Source organism: Triticum urartu, chromosome 3, assembly GCF_003073215.2.
Source record: "Triticum urartu cultivar G1812 chromosome 3, Tu2.1, whole genome shotgun sequence".
In the NCBI taxonomy this organism is placed as follows: Eukaryota; Viridiplantae; Streptophyta; class Magnoliopsida; order Poales; family Poaceae; genus Triticum; species Triticum urartu.
Window position 1 is genome coordinate 541,686,082 of NC_053024.1, and position 16,099 is coordinate 541,702,180.

Below are 16,099 nucleotides of genomic sequence, written 5' to 3' on the forward strand. Positions count from 1 at the left end.
GAAGGAGAAAAATGCATAGTGGAACCGAATTTTCTTCTCACCTGGTCTGCAAGGGCTAAGCCAGGGGCAAAATCCCAGTGCAAAAGGCCTTCCATCTTGAATTACCTTAGAGATCGCCATGAGTTTGGGTGGAGCAGGTGGGAGAGGAGAGGAGAGGGAGGTGGGAGGTGAGAGCCATCTGCCGCTATCAATATTATTGAGTTTGGCTTACTTTTATTTTGAAGTTACTAAAAATTTTCAGATTTTTTCAGAGAATAATGAAGAGATTTTTGAGGGGATCATCGAGCCGAAGCTCAAAGGAAAAGCAAAATGAAGAAGCAATGAAGCCCAAATTTAATTTGCCTCCCACCGCGGAGGTTAGGCCGTGTGAATGGCCCTCCGATGAATTCTTGAGAGCAACCGGGATTTATGAGGATTTTTATGAATTGGCTAAGAATGCAGGCCTCACCGACTTCCTCCACGACCAACGCAAACAGTATCTCTTACCCACCAATAATTTTGTGCAAAACTTCTACTATTATCCTAGGGAATCACCTCCTTCAGTAGAGTTTCATTTATATGATGTGGTTAAGAAGATATCACTTTATGATTTTTGTCGGGTTTGTTTGATCCCTTTCGAGGGCAAAATAGAGGAACCACATCGTGACGCTGTGGATGGGTTTATTGATACCATCACTGTAGGGGAAACGAGGAAGGTTTCCGATTCACGAATCACTAGCATACATTTTCCTGTTTTACGTTACTTTACAATATTTGCTAGTCGTTGCTTAATTGGTCGCGGAAACTATGGAAACCTTAGTGTTCCTGATATTATCATTTTGTTCCATGGTTTATTCTGTGATAACTCTGTGAGTATGGGCAGTATTATTGCTAAACGGTTAAGTCTGAACCGTACAAAGGGTCCCATTTTTGGTGGTATCTATGCTTCATGCCTTGCTGCACATTTTAACATACCTATTAGGCATTATGAGAAGGAAGAAAAATTGCTGCCTCGTGTTTATTTAGATTATAAGAGTATGGTAGCACATGATTTCATTATAAAGAATAGGGAAGGGGAGCTTAAATACAAATTGTTCTTTGATAAACATCATCCAGAGACTATTACCTTGCCTGCGCCTTCCTTGTTTGATTTATCTGTAGGCCAGCACCTCGTCTAGCCGAAGGACATTCATGCCTACCAGAACCCTCCACCAGCCATAGAGCCAGAGTCGGAACCACAAGTTGATCCTCCACGACAGTCTAATTACCATTGGGATCCGGAGATGATTGCTAACCAGTGGAAGTCAGAGTCTTCTTCATCGCAGTACGACCCCAACTATTATTATGGGTATCCGCCAGGCCAGCCGTGGCCATAGACCAACTTAGGCCAAAAGCCTAAGCTTGGGGGAGTACGTATTTCTCACCGACATTATATTCATGTTCACACACTCATTGCTAGATGTCGGTGCTTATACTTTTTCATTGTATCATCCATGCTGGTTTATTTCCTTTTTATGCTTTCTCCTTGTGTGTTTAATAAACCTTAAGAAAAAACATAGTTGTAGCTTTTAATTAGTTTACTTTCCATGCTTGTAGTAGTAATTAAAAAGAAAACCCAAAAAGATTTCCTGTTCTTCTTTTGCTTGTTGGGAGCTTTCCCGTGTGAATAGTTTTATTTCTTTTCTTTTCTTTGGGGGGTCGATAGGAGAAGACCATGATTAAATTGTTGAAGTGGCTCTTATATGCATAATTGTTGATCTGACAAAAGAGCCCATATTGCCTTGTATTCTCCTCTTTATTGAATTCTTTTAGATTCCAGCTTAGTCCAATGCATGTGCACTATTATTATTATTCACACTATTCGGTCGTGCAAGTGAAAGGCAATTATGACGACATATGATGGACTGACTGAGATGAGAAAAGCTGGTATGAACTCGACCTCTTTTGTTTTTGTAAATATGATTAGTTCATCGTTCCTGATTCAGCCTATTATGAATAAACATGTTTGCAATGACAAGTAGAGATCATAGTTTCTTGTGCCATGCTTGATTAGCTAGGAGCTTATAATGGTTTACCTTGCGTGCCAACATGCTATTAAAATGGTTGTGATGTGGTATGATAGGGTGGTATCCTCCTCTGAATGATTTAAGTGACTTGACTTGGCGCATGTTCACGCATGTAGTTGAAACAAAATCAACATAGCCTTCACGATATTTATGTTCATGGTGGATTATATCCTACTCATGCTTGCATTCGGTGTTGATTAATTTTAATGCATGTTCATGACTGTTGTCGCTCTCTAGCAGGTCGCTTCCCAGTCTTTTGCTAGCCTTCACCTGTACTAAGCGGGAATACTACTTGTGCATCCAACTCCATAAACCCCAAAGTTATTCCATATGAGTCCACGATACCTACCTATATACGGTATCTACCTGCCGTTCCAAGTAAATTTGTATGTGCCAAACTCTAAACCTTCAAATAAATATCATGTTTTGTATGCTCGAATAGCTCATGTATCAACTAGGCCTGTCCGTATCTTCCATGTTAGGCGGGTTATTCTCAAGAGGAGTGGACTCCGCTCCTCACTGATGAGAAAATGGCTGGTCACCGGGATGCCCAGTCTCATGCTTTATGCAAACTAAATCAAAATAATTGCAAACAAAACTCCCCCTGGGACTGTTGTTAGTTGGAGGCACTCGTTGTTTCGAGCAAGCCATGGATTGATGCTTATTGGTGGAGGGGGAGTATAAACTTTAGCATTCTGTTTGGGAACTGCCTATAATGTGTGTAGCATGGAAGATATCTCCATCTCTTGGTTGTTATGTTGACAATGAAAGTATACTGCTCAAAATATTATTCACCTCTATTTCAAAACCGAGCTCTGGCACCTATACAAATCCCTGCTTCCCTCTGCGAAGGGCCTATCTATTTACTTTCATGTTGAGTCATCATCCTCTTATTAAAAAGCACCAGTTGGAGAGCACCGCTGTCATTTGCATTCTTTACTGTTAGTTTACATTGAGTATGACTTGACTGGATCTCTTTTACCATGAATTACAATGTCTAGTCAGTCCTTGATCTTTAAAGGTGCTCTGCATTTATGTTTTGCGGTCTCAGAAAGGGCTAGCGAGATACCATCTTGTTATATCATAGTATGATTGTCTTGAGAAAGTGTTGTCATCCAAGATTTATTATTATTGCTTGCTAGTTGATTATGCCATTGATATGAGTAAACTTGAGACCTAAGCGTTATTGTGAATGTGGTTAGTCATAATCATTGCTGAAAACTTGAATGCTGGCTTTACATATTTACAACAACAAGAGCAAACAGAGTTTGTAAAAGTTTTTCTTTATCACTTTCAGTTTATCAACTGAATTGCTTGAGGACAAGCAAAGGTTTAAGCTTAGGGGAGTTGATACGTCTCCGTCGTATCTACTTTTCCAAACACTTTTGCCCTTGTTTTGGACTCTAACTTGCATGATTTGAATGGAACTAACCCGGACTGACGCTGTTTTCAGCAGAATTACCATGGTGTTATTTATGTGCAGAAACAAAAGTTCTTGGAATGACCTAAAACTTCACGGAACGTCTATTTGGAAATAATAAAAAATCCTTGCAAAAGATGAAGACCAGGGGGCCCACACCCTAGCCACGAGGGTGGGGGGCGTGCCTGCCCCCCTACGGCGCCCCCTACCTCGTGGGCCCCCTGGAGCTCCTCCAACCTCAACCCCAACTGTATATATTTGGTTTTGGGGAGAAAAAATCAAAGAGAAGAATTCATCGCGTTTTACGATACAGAGCCGCCGCTAAGCCCTAAAACCTCTCGGGAGGGCTGATCTGGAGTCCGTTCGGGGCTACGGAGAGGGGAATCCGTTGCCATCATCATCATCAACCATCCTCCATCACCAATTTCATGATGCTCACCACCGTGCGTGAGTAATTCCATCATAGGCTTGATGGACGGTGATGGGTTGGATGAGATCTAGCATGTAATCGAGTTAGTTTTGTTAGGGTTTGATCCCTAGTATCCACTATGTTCTGAGATTGATGTTGCTATGACTTTGCTATGCTTAATGCTTGTCACTAGGGCCCGAGTGCCATGATTTCAGATCTCAACCTATTATGTTTTCATCAATATATGAGAGTTCTTGATCCTATCTTGCAAGTCTATAGTCACCTATTATGTGTTATGATCCGTTAACCCCGAAGTGACAATAATCGGGATACTTACCGGTGATGACCATAGTTTGAGGACTTCATGTATTCACTATGTGCTAATGCTTTATTCCGGTACTCTATTAAAAGGAGGCCTTAATATCCCTTAGTTTCCATTAGGACCCTGTTGCCACGGGAGGGTAGGACAAAAGATGTCATGTAAGTTCTTTTCCATAAGCATGTATGACTATATTCAGAATACATGCCTACATTACATTGATGAATTGGAGCTAGTTCTGTGTCACCCTAGGTTATGACTGTTACATGATGAACCGCATCCGGCATAATTCTCCATCACCGATCCATTGCCTACGAGCTTTCCATATATTGTTCTTCGCTTATTTACTTTTCCGTTGCTATTGCTATCATCACTACAAAATACCAAAAACATTACTTTTGTTACCGTTACCTTTTGCTACCGTTACCACTACTATCATATTACTTTGCTACTAAACACTTTGCTGCAGATACTAAGTTTCCAGGTGTGGTTGAATTGACAACTCAGCTGCTAATACTTGAGAATATTCTTTGGCTCCCCTTGTGTCGAATCAATAAATTTGGGTTCAATACTCTACCCTCGAAAACTGTTGCGATCCCCTATACTTGTGGGTTATCATGGTTGCCGAAGGGTGCCCTATATCTTTCGCTAGGGTTTTCCGCATCCCCATCGCAAGTGCGGCGCCATTGTCACCGCGCTCGTCGCCTGGTCCGCTCTGCTCCCCCTCCCCCTTGTTTGCTCGTTCACGACGGCGGTGTGGATGGGGTCCCGTCGCGTGGAGAATCCCCCCATGTCGCTGCCGGCCCCGGCGGCCGAGTGCCAGCGCGAGCTAGATCTGCGGGCGCAGGCGCTTTCCAAGATGCCGACGGGCCAGGCGGTGGATGGGGGTTGGGGGCCGCCACCTCCCTGGTGGCTCGCTGAGCAAGAAAGGAAGAAGCAGGAGGAGCGCGAGCGCAAGAAGAAGAAGGAGGAGTACAAGCGTCGGAGTTTGGAGCAGAAGAATGAGCTCAAGAGGAAGGAGTCCCAACACTCTCTCTACGGCGAACGGATCGGGGATCCCTTTGCCAAGAAGCAGAAGCAGAAGCGGGGGGGGGGGGGCTCGGTAGAGCCCAAGGGGGCGCCGTTTGCCTTGACGGGATGGACGTCGGCTTCGAAGGGCTCGGCAAATGCCCCTATCCCTGTGGAGGAGACTGACGGGCCGAAATGCTTCAAATGCGGGCGGGTGGGCCACTATCAGAATACATGCCACTTCAAGCCTCTCTGCTTCGTTTGCCATGAGGAGGGCCATGCATTGGCGCACTGCCCTACGTGTGGTTGGCCCCTGATGCTGCAGATCATGGGCAACACCATCCTCGGTGAGGGTTTCTTTTGCCTTCCTTTCATGGAGTCGGAGGGCGAGGAGGTGCGTGCTCAGTTGGTGGCGGATGCGACTGTCATCTCTGCGGCGCCCGACACGCTCTCGGTGCCCATCTTGGAGGCGGAACTCCCTCACCTCTTCGAGGGGGAGTGGGACTGGAAGGTGACGACGATCGGCGACAACATGTTCTCGACTGTCTTCCCCAACAAGGCCATGCTGCGGATGGCGACTCGTAGCGGCAAGCTCTTCCTCTCCCTCAATAACATCATGGCCGAGATCAAGGAATCCCTCCCGGAGGAGCCCAAGGCCGAGATGATGCCGGACGTGTGGGTCAAGCTGTGGGGCGTGCCTCCCAAACACCGCCGTGAGGATAGCCTCATGGCCGGGACCGTCATGATTGCCCGCCCCATGGAGGTGAATAAGGCGTCGCTAGTGGAGCTCGGGCCGGTGCGGATGCGCTCCGCCTGTCGCTCCCCGGCCAAGCTGCGTGGCTACGTCCAGCTTTTGTTCAACAGTGAGGGCTACACCATTCGGATGGAGGCCGAGGCGGACGGACTGCGGGGTGCAGCGCCCCCTCCCCCTGCTAGCTTGGACAAGGGTGTGGATGGCAAGGACAAGGATCATGATATGAGCATGGGTGAGGACTCAATTGATACGGCATCGTGGGACAAGCTCAGTATCAAGGACAAGGACTCGGCGGCAGTTGCTCCTACAGGGGGCGGTGCGACTGACCAAGGGGCGCTCCATGTTGGAGTGGGCAGCAATGAGACGGAGTTCAACCAGTACGGTTCCAACATGTCGCTCGGGCTCGACGTTGACAAGGGCGTCACGGCCTCCTGCGACTCGGGGGGAGGGGGGGGCGCTCGATGCTCGTTTCTCCGGCGGCTGCGGATGCGGGTGGGGTGCGCGTGTTCGAGGCATGCTCTCCTCCTCCGCTTGCGGCCGGCATCGTCGGTGGAGGGAGGCGGGTCCTCAAGAAGACGGCGGGGCGCAAGACTCCCTCGGTGGCGCTGGCGAGCCCACCGTCGGTCCGTGCGAGCACGCATGTCTCGCACCGGCCGGTGGCGATGGCGTTGGCATATCTTGGAGGTCAGGCTGGCGGGTCCTCGACGCCCACTCCTCCCCCCTCATCGGATGCGCTTTGGGCGGCGGTGTCCAAGACAGTGCCCATCTCCACGGCCAAGCGCTCCAAGGTGGTGGTGGCGACGCCATCGTCCCTGGAGTGGACCAACACGCGCCCAAAAGGAGCCAAGGGCAACCTCCCCTCGCTGCAACACGCTCAGCTTCTTCTGGCCCGGAAGAACATGGAAATTGAAGGTAATCCCTTGCCCCGCTTTACGATTTTCGACGACTATTCATATGAGCGTTTAGGTGGTATTCTGGAGGATAGTGCAGTAGATATGTCGAACACGGGCGAAGCACGCGAGCTTCTGTCCCTCCTTCATTCGAAGGAAATCGCGCAGGCAGCGATAGCGCAGGCTGCTGCTGCCCGTGTGGCGCCATCAACAGAATAAGCAGGGGCTTCTCTAGAGATAGTTGCGCGGCCTGTACAGGGGGACACTTCAGCAAGGGGAGTGCCGTCCCCCTCAAACCGCTGTCCTCCCAAGACACGGTGCGTGGCCAAAGCGGTTACCGCTCGGGGTATCCGTCTCCGCATCCGCATCCACATTATCTAATGCGTTTCATATTTTGGAACATCCGAGGCTTCGGCCACGCTGGGAGGTGGACCCAGTTGAAGGAATACATTCGCGAAGAAGGGATCGATGTAGTAGGCTTGCAGGAAACTATGAAAGCGGACTTTACCCATCAGGACCCGCTTGGTATCGACCCTTTGGAGTGTTTTGCGTGGCAATGGGTGCCCGCGGTGGGTCATTCTGGTGGTCTTTTGCTTGGTGTCAACCAAGTCTGCTACGAGGTGCTGTCATGGGATGCTGGCAGGTTTTTCATCTCTGCCCACGTGCGCCACCGCGTGACCCTGCGCGAGTGGGAAGTCACTGTGGTTTATGGCCCAGCCGACCACTCGCGCTCACAGGAGTTCCTAGGGGAACTTCAGGTGAAGGTAGCGACCTTGGGTGCGCGAAACCTGCCACTGCTTGTGGGTGTGATTTCAATTTGATCCGCTCGGGAGTGGATAAGAATAATGGGATCATTAACTGGACAAGGGTGTCCATGTTTAATAACGCGATTGCGGCAATGGCCCTTAGGGAAGTGGCTCATGTAGGGGCACGGTATACATGGACTAACAAGCAGTTAACTCCGGTTCGGTCAGTGCTAGACCGGGTTTTCATGTCTGTGGAGTGGGAAGTGTTATTCCCATTATGCTCCCTACAAGCCGAAACGAGGATTGGATCGGATCATATCCCTCTAATCTTCCTCTCCAAATGGGAGTCATGTGTGGCCCGGCTAGGGTCCCCGCGTGGGCCTATGGAGTTTTGGATTTCCGCAAGGGCGGGAATGCGAGCGGCTCTCAAAGGCTGGGGGCCAATCAGGGCCGCGAGGATAAACTGCTCCGTGCTCGCATGACTGCGGAACTGGCCCGGATGGATGCGATTGCGGATTCGCAGGGCTTCTCGGAGCAGGAGTGGGCTCAGCGATACGCGCTGGAAGGCCAAGTCGAGTCCCTCCTTAGGGCTGAGGAGGAGTATTGGCGTAGACGTTGTGGCATCAAGTGGACGCTGAAGGGTGATGCGAATACCAAGTATTTTCACGCTTACGCAAATAGCCGGTGACGTAAGTGCGCCATCCTAAGGCTGCAATCTGAGCAGGGGCTCCTTTTGCATCAACAGGACATCGTTCGCCACATATACGATTTCTACATCAAGTTGATGGGCTCCAGGGAGGAGTTGCACGCGCGATTGCGGGCGGATGTTTGGGACCCAGCGTTGCGGGTCTCGGATGAGGAAAATGAGGGCCTAGGGCTGGCTTTTCTTCCTCGGGAGATTGATGTGGCAGCCCTTGGGATGAAATCGGACACTGCCCCGGGCCCTGATGGTTGGCCGGTGGCAATGTTTAAGCGTTTTTGGTATGTGCTCAAAGGGCCAATTTTCGAAGTGTGTAACGGGTTCATGCGAGGTTGCGTAGACATCTCATGCTTGAACTTTGGGGTGCTTTCTCTGATCCCCAAAGTCTAGGGTGCAGACTGTATTAGAAAATTTAGACCTATAGCGCTCATTAACGTTCCGTTCAAAATCTGCTCTAAGGCTTGTTCCACACGTCTCTCTCCGATTGCTCATCGTATCATTAGTAGGAATCAGTCGGCTTTTATCCGTGGTCGCAACATTTTGAAGGGGCCGCTCGCCCTCCAAGAGATTGTTCACTCGCTCAAACACTCTCGACAACCAGCCATTCTTTTGAAACTGGATTTTGAGAAGGCGTACGACCGAGTGAACTGGGAGTTTCTCCGACAAGTCCTCCTGGACAGGGGCTTCTCGTCGGTGTGGTTTCATCGCATGATGCAATTGGTTTCGGGGGGCAAAACGGCGATTGCGGTGAATGGAGAAGTAGGGAACTTCTTCCGCAACAAGCGTGGGTTGCGTCAAGGGGACCCGGCTTCTCCGTTGCTTTTTAATTTTGTGGCTGATGCCTGCTACCTCTTGAGCATTGCGTTGGTTTTCCCCGAAGAGGAAGGGATGATGCAGCAAAGTAGCGTAAGTATTTCCCTCAGTTTTTGAGAACCAAGGTATCAATCCAGTAGGAGGCTACGCGCCAGTCCGTCGTACCTGCACAAAACAAATAAATCCTCGCAACCAACGCGAATAGGGGTTGCCAATCCCTACACGGCCACTTATGAGAGTGAGATCTGATAGATATGATAAGATAATATTTTTGGTATTTTTGTGATAAAGATGCAAAGTAAAATAAAGGCAAAGTAAAGAGCAAAGGAAATAACTAAGTAGTAGGAGATTAATATGATAAAGATAGACCCGGGGGCCATAGGTTTCACTAGTGGCTTCTCTCGAGAGCATAAGTATTCTACGGTGGGTGAACAAATTACTGTTGAGCAATTGATAGAATTGAGCATAATTATGAGAATATCTAGGTATGATCATGTATATAGGCATCACGTCTGAGACAAGTAGACCGACTCCTGCCTGCATCTACTACTATCACTCCACTCATCAACCGCTATCCAGCATGCATCTAGAGTATTAAGTTAAAAACAGAGTAACGCCTTAAGCAAGATGACATGATGTAGAGGGATAAACTCATGCAATATGATGAAAACCCCATCTTGTTATCCTCGATGGCAACAATACAATACGTGCCTTGCTGCCCCTACTGTCACTGGGAAAGGACACCGCAAGATTGAACCCAAAGCTAAGCACTTCTCCCATTGCAAGGAAGATCAATCTAGTAGGCCAAACCAAACTGATAATTCGAAGAGACTTGCAAAGATAACCAATCATACATAAAAGAATTCATAGAAGATTCAAATACTGTTCATAGATAGGCTTGATCATAAACCCACAATTCATCGGTCTCAACAAACACACCGCAAAAAGAAGATTACATCGAATAGTTCTCCACAAGAGAGGGGGAGAACATTGTATTGAGATCCAAAAAGAGAGAAGAAGCCATCTAGCTAATAACTATGGACCCGTAGGTCTGAGGTAAACTACTCACACTTCATCGGAGGGGCTATGGTGATGATGTAGAAGCCCTCCGTGATCGATGCCCCCTCCGGCGGAGCTCTGGAACAGGCCCCAAGATGTGATCTCGTGGATACAGAAAGTTGCAGCGGTGGAATTAGGTTTTTGGCTCCGTATCTGATCATTTGGGGGTATGTAGGTATATATAGGAGGAAGGAGTACGTTAGTGGAGCAATAGGGGGCCCATGAGGGTGGAGGGCGCGCCTGGGGGGGGGGGGGGGGGGGGGGGGGGGCGGGGGGGGGGGGGGGGGTAGGCGCGCCCCCTACCTCGTGGCCTCCTCTTTTGTGTCTTGACGTAGGGTCCAAGTCTCCTGGGTCTTATTCGTTGAGGAAATCATGTTCCCGAAGGTTTCATTCCGTTTGGACTCCGTTTGATATTCCTTTTCTTCGAAACCCTAAAACAGGCAAAAAACAGCAATTCTGGGCTGGGCCTCCGGTTAATAGGTTAGTCCCAAAAATAATATAAAAGTGGATAATAAAGCCCAATAATTTCCAAAACAGTAGATAATATAGCATGGAGCAATCAAAAATTATAGATACGTTGGAGACGTATCAAGCATCCCCAAGCTTAATTCCTGCTCGTCCTCGAGTAGGTAAATGATAAAAACAGAATTTTTGATGCAGAGTGCTACTTGGCATAATTTTAATGTAATTCTTCTTAATTGTGGTATGAATATTCAGATCCGAAAGATTCAAGACAAAAGTTCATATTGACATAGAAATAATAATACTTCAAGCATACTAACTAAGCAATTATGTCTTCTCAAAATAACATGGCCAAAGAAAGTTCATCCCTACAAAATCATATAGTTTAGTCATGCTCCATTTTCGTCACACAAGAATGCTCTCATCATGCACAACCCCGATGACAAGCCAAGCAATTGTTTCATACTTTAGTAATCTCAAACCTATAAACTTTCTCGCAATATATGAGCGCAAGCCATGGACATAGCACTATGGGTGGAATAGAATATAACGAGGGGGGTTATGTGGAGAAGACAAAAAATGAGGAAGTCTCACATCAACGAGGCTAATCAATGGGCTATGGAGATGCCCACTGATTGATGTTAATGCAAGGAGTAGGGATTGCCATGCAACGGATGCACTAGAGCTATAAATGTATGAAAGCTGAACAAAAGAAACTAAGTGGGTGTGCATCCAACTTGCTTGCTCACGAAGACCTAGGGCACTTGAGGAGGCCCATTGTTGGAATATACAAGCCAAGTTCTATAGTGAAAATTCCCACTAGTATATGAAAGTGACAAAACAAGAGACTCTCCATCATGAAGATTATGGTGCTACTTTGAAGCACAAGTGTGGCAAAGGATAGTAACATTGTCCCTTCTCTCTTTTTCTCTCATTTTTTTGGGCCTTCTCTTTTTTATGGTCTTTCTCGTTTTTTTATAATTCCTCACTTGGGACAATGCTCTAGAAAATGATGATCATCACACTTCTATTTATTTACAACTCAATGATTACAACTTGATACTAGAACAAAAGATGACTCTATATGAATGCCTCCGGCGGTGTACCAGGATATGCAATGGACCAAGAGTGATATGTAAGCAATATGACAATAATGAATGTGTCATGATAAACGGAATGGTGGAAAGTTGCATGGCAATATATCTCGGAATGGCTATGGAAATGCCATAATAGGTAGGTATGGTGGCTGTTTTGAGGAATATATAAGGAGGTTTATGTGTGAAAGAGCGTATCATATCACGGGGTTTGGATGCACGGGCGAAGTTTGCGCCAACTCTCAATGTGAGAAAGGGCAATGGACGGTACCGAATAGGCTAGCAAGGATGGAAGGGTGAGAGTGCGTATAATCCATGGACTCAAAATTAGTCATAAAGAACTCACATATTATTGCAAAAAGTTACAAGTCATCAAAAACCTCGGCACTATGCGCATGCTCCTAGGGGGATAGATTGGTAGGGAAAGACCATCGCTCGTCCCCGACCGACACTCATAAGAAGGACAATCAAATAACACCTCATGTTTCAAATTTGTTACATAATGTTTACCATACGTGCATGCTACGGGACTTGCAAACTTCAACACAAGCATTTCTCAATTTCACAACTACTCAACTAGCACGACTTTGATATTATTACTTCCATATCTCAAAACAATCATCAAGCATCAAACTTCTCTTAGTATTCAGAACACTCATAAGAAAATGTTACTAATCTTGAATACCTAGCTTATTAGGATTTTAAGAAAATTACCATGCTATTTAAGACTCTCAAAATAATCTAAGTGAAGCATGAGAGATCAATGGTTTCTATAAAACAAATCCACCACCGTGCTCTAAAAGATATAAGTGAAGTAATAGAGCAAAACTATATAACTCAAAAGATATATGCGAAGCACATAGAGTGTTCTAACAAATTCCAAATCATGTATGGCTCTCTCAAAAGGTGTGTACAGCAAGGATGATTGTGGTAAACTAAAAAGTAAAGACTCAAATCATACAAGACGCTCCAAGCAAAACACATATCATGTGGCGAATAAAAATATAGCTCCAAGTAAAGTTACCGATAGAAGTAGACGAAAGAGGGGATGCCTTCCGGGGCATCCCCAAGCTTTGGCTTTTAGGTGTCCTTAGATTATCTTGGGGGTTCCATGGGCATCCCAAAGCTTAGGCTCTTGCCACTCTTTGTATCATAATCCATCAAATCTTTAACCAAAACTTGAAAACTTCACAACACAAAACTCAAAGTAGAAAATCTCGTGAGCTCCGTTAGCGAAAGAAAACAAAAGACCACTTCAAGGTACTGTGATGAACTCATTATTTATTTATATTGGTGTTATACCTACTGTATTACAACTTCTATATGGTTTATAAACTATTTTACTAGCCATAGATTCATCAAAATAAGCAAACAACACACGAAAAATAGAATCTGTCAAAAATAGAACAGTCTGTAGTAATATGTAGCTAGCGCAAGATCTGGAACCTCAAAAATTCTAAAATAAATTTCTGGACGTGAGAAATTTATCTATTAATCATCTTAAAAAATAATTAACTAAATATCACTTTCCAAATAAAAATGGAAGTAGTTCTCGTGAGCGCTAAAGTTTCTATTTTTTACAGCAAGTGTAACAAGACTTTCCCCAAGTCTTCCCAAAGGTTCTACTTGGCACAAACACTAATTAAACACAAAAAACACAACCAAAAAAGAGGCTAGATAAATTTTTTATTACTAAACAGGAGCAAAAAGTAAGGAATAAAAATAAAATTGGGTTGACTCCCAACAAGCGCTATCGTTTAACGCCCCTAGCTACGCATAACAAGCAAGGATAGATCTAGGTATTGCCATCTTTGGTAGGTAATCCATAAGTGGCTCTCATAATAGATTCATAAGGTAATTTAATTTTCTTTATAGGAAAGTTTTCCATTCCTTTCCTTAATGGAAATTGGAATCTAATATTTCCTTCCTTCATATCAATAATTGCACCAATCGTTCTAAGGAAAGGTCTACCAAGAATAATAGGACATGAAGGATCGCAATCTATGTCAAGAACAATAAAATCTACGGGCACATAATTCCTATTTGCAACAATAATAACATCATTAATTCTTCCCATAGGTTTCTTAATAGTGTAATCCGTGAGGTGCAAGTTTAAAGAGCAATCATCAAAATCACGGAAACCTAAGAAATCACACAAAGTTTTTGGGATCGTGGAAACACTAGCACCCAAATCACATAAAGCATAACATTCATGATCTTTAATTTTAATTTTAATAGTTGGTTCCCACTCATCATAAAGTTTTCTAGGGATAGAAACTTCCAATTCAAGTTTTTCTTCATAAGATTGCATCAAGGCATCAACGATATGTTTAGTAAACACTTTATTTTGACTATAAGCATGAGGAGAATTTAGCACGGATTGCAACAAGGAAATACAATCAATCAAAGAGCAATTTTCATAGTTAAATTCCTTGAAATCCATAATAGTGGGTTTAACAACATCTATGGTTTTAATTTCTTCAATCCCACTTTTATCAATTTTAGCATCAAGATAAAAAAATTCCGAATTCTTAGAACGCCTTCTAGGTAAAGGTGGATCATATTCAGTCCCATCATTATCAAGATTCATATTGCAAAACAAAGATTTAATAGGGGACACATCAATAACTTTTAGATCTTCATCATTATTTTCATAGCAATCTGGTTTAGCGGCCATCCTATTAACTAAGGTGGCCTGCTTATCCGAAATTTCAGCAGTCAATTTCTCAAGACGAGCAATCTGGGATCTTAAACCATCGAATTCTTTAGACATATCATCAAGCTCTTTATTCATAAAACTTTTCTGTTCCTTAAGCTCATTTCTGAAGAAACTATTATGTTCAAATTGCAAAACCATAAAACTCCTGACATTGCTTTCGATCTCTTCTAACCTTTTAAGGTGGAGATCACCAAATTTAGGTAGAGCCATCGTGAAAAGCAAGCAAACTAACACACAAGCAAACAAAAAGCAAGCGGGAAAAAAGAGGCAAATAGAGAAAGAGATGGAGGATAGAGAGAGAGAGGGCGAATAAAACGGCAAGGGTGAAGTGGGGGAGAGGAAAACGAGAGGCAAATGGCAAATAATGTAATGCGGGAGATAAGGGTATGTGATGGGTACTTGGTATGTTGACTTTTGCGTAGACCTCCCCGGTAAGGGCGCTAGAAATCCTTCTTGCTACCTCTTGAGCACTGCATTGGTTTTCCCCGAAGAGGAAGGGATGATGCAGCAAAGTAGCGTAAGTATTTCCCTCAGTTTTTGTGAACCAAGGTATCAATCTAGTAGGAGGCTACGCGCCAGTCCCTTGTACCTGCACAAAACAAATAAATCCTTGCAACCAACGCGAATAGGGGTTGTCAATCCCTACACGGCCACTTACGAGAGTGAGATCTGATAGATATGATAAGATAATATTTTTGGTATTTTTGTGATAAAGATGCAAAGTAAAATAAAGGCAAAGTAAAGAGCAAAGGAAATAACTAAGTAGTAGGATATTAATATGATAAAGATAGACCCGGGGGCCATAGGTTGCACTAGTGGTTTCTCTCGAGAGCATAAGTATTCTATGGTGGGTGAACAAATTACTGTTGACACTACAAAAAAAAGACACATCCGTGACATTTTGGGCCGAACGAATTTTTTTTCTGTCATACATATGACACTTCTATGACGATAATTGTGACAAAACCGGGTATCATCATAGATGTGGTGGGCTCCTACTTCTATGACAAAAAATCATGATAGAAAATGGGCTTTTCGTCCTGGGCGGGCCGGAGACGCGGCTGCATGACATTCTTTGGGCCGTCCATGACGGAAAAAACCATGGTAGAAGCGAGGGCGAGGAAAATTTCGAGGAGTTCCCGGTTACGGTGGGAGGTCGGGGGCCGAGCGATGCGTGTTTCTCTCGTACACGTACGTGCATGTGTGCGAGGCGTTGGCTCTAATTGAACCCGAGCGAGGCGTTGGGCTCTAACTAAACCCGAGCGATTGCACTGCAGGCTACGCGTTACTGAACCCGAGCGATCGATCGATGGCTGTTAACTGAACCCGATCGAGCGATTCCTTCGCTACTGCTGCTAACTGAAGCTGATTTATGCTGCCTCTTGATGAACAGTGAGCGTTGGGGGGGGGGTTGGATGAACAGTTCCCAGTGTGGGTGGATGGGCAGGACCCCGTGGTGTTGCCTCTGGATGAACAGGACCCCGATCGATCGAGCCGGTTGGGGCTGGATGAACAGGACCCCGTGGAGGGCTGGATGAACAGGACCACCCCGTGGAGGGCAGGATGAACAGTAGACGATGGAGGGCAGGATGAACAGTAGCCCGTGGAGGGGTGGTTGAACAGGAGCCTGTGGAGAGGGCGGGTTGAACAGTAGCCGGTGG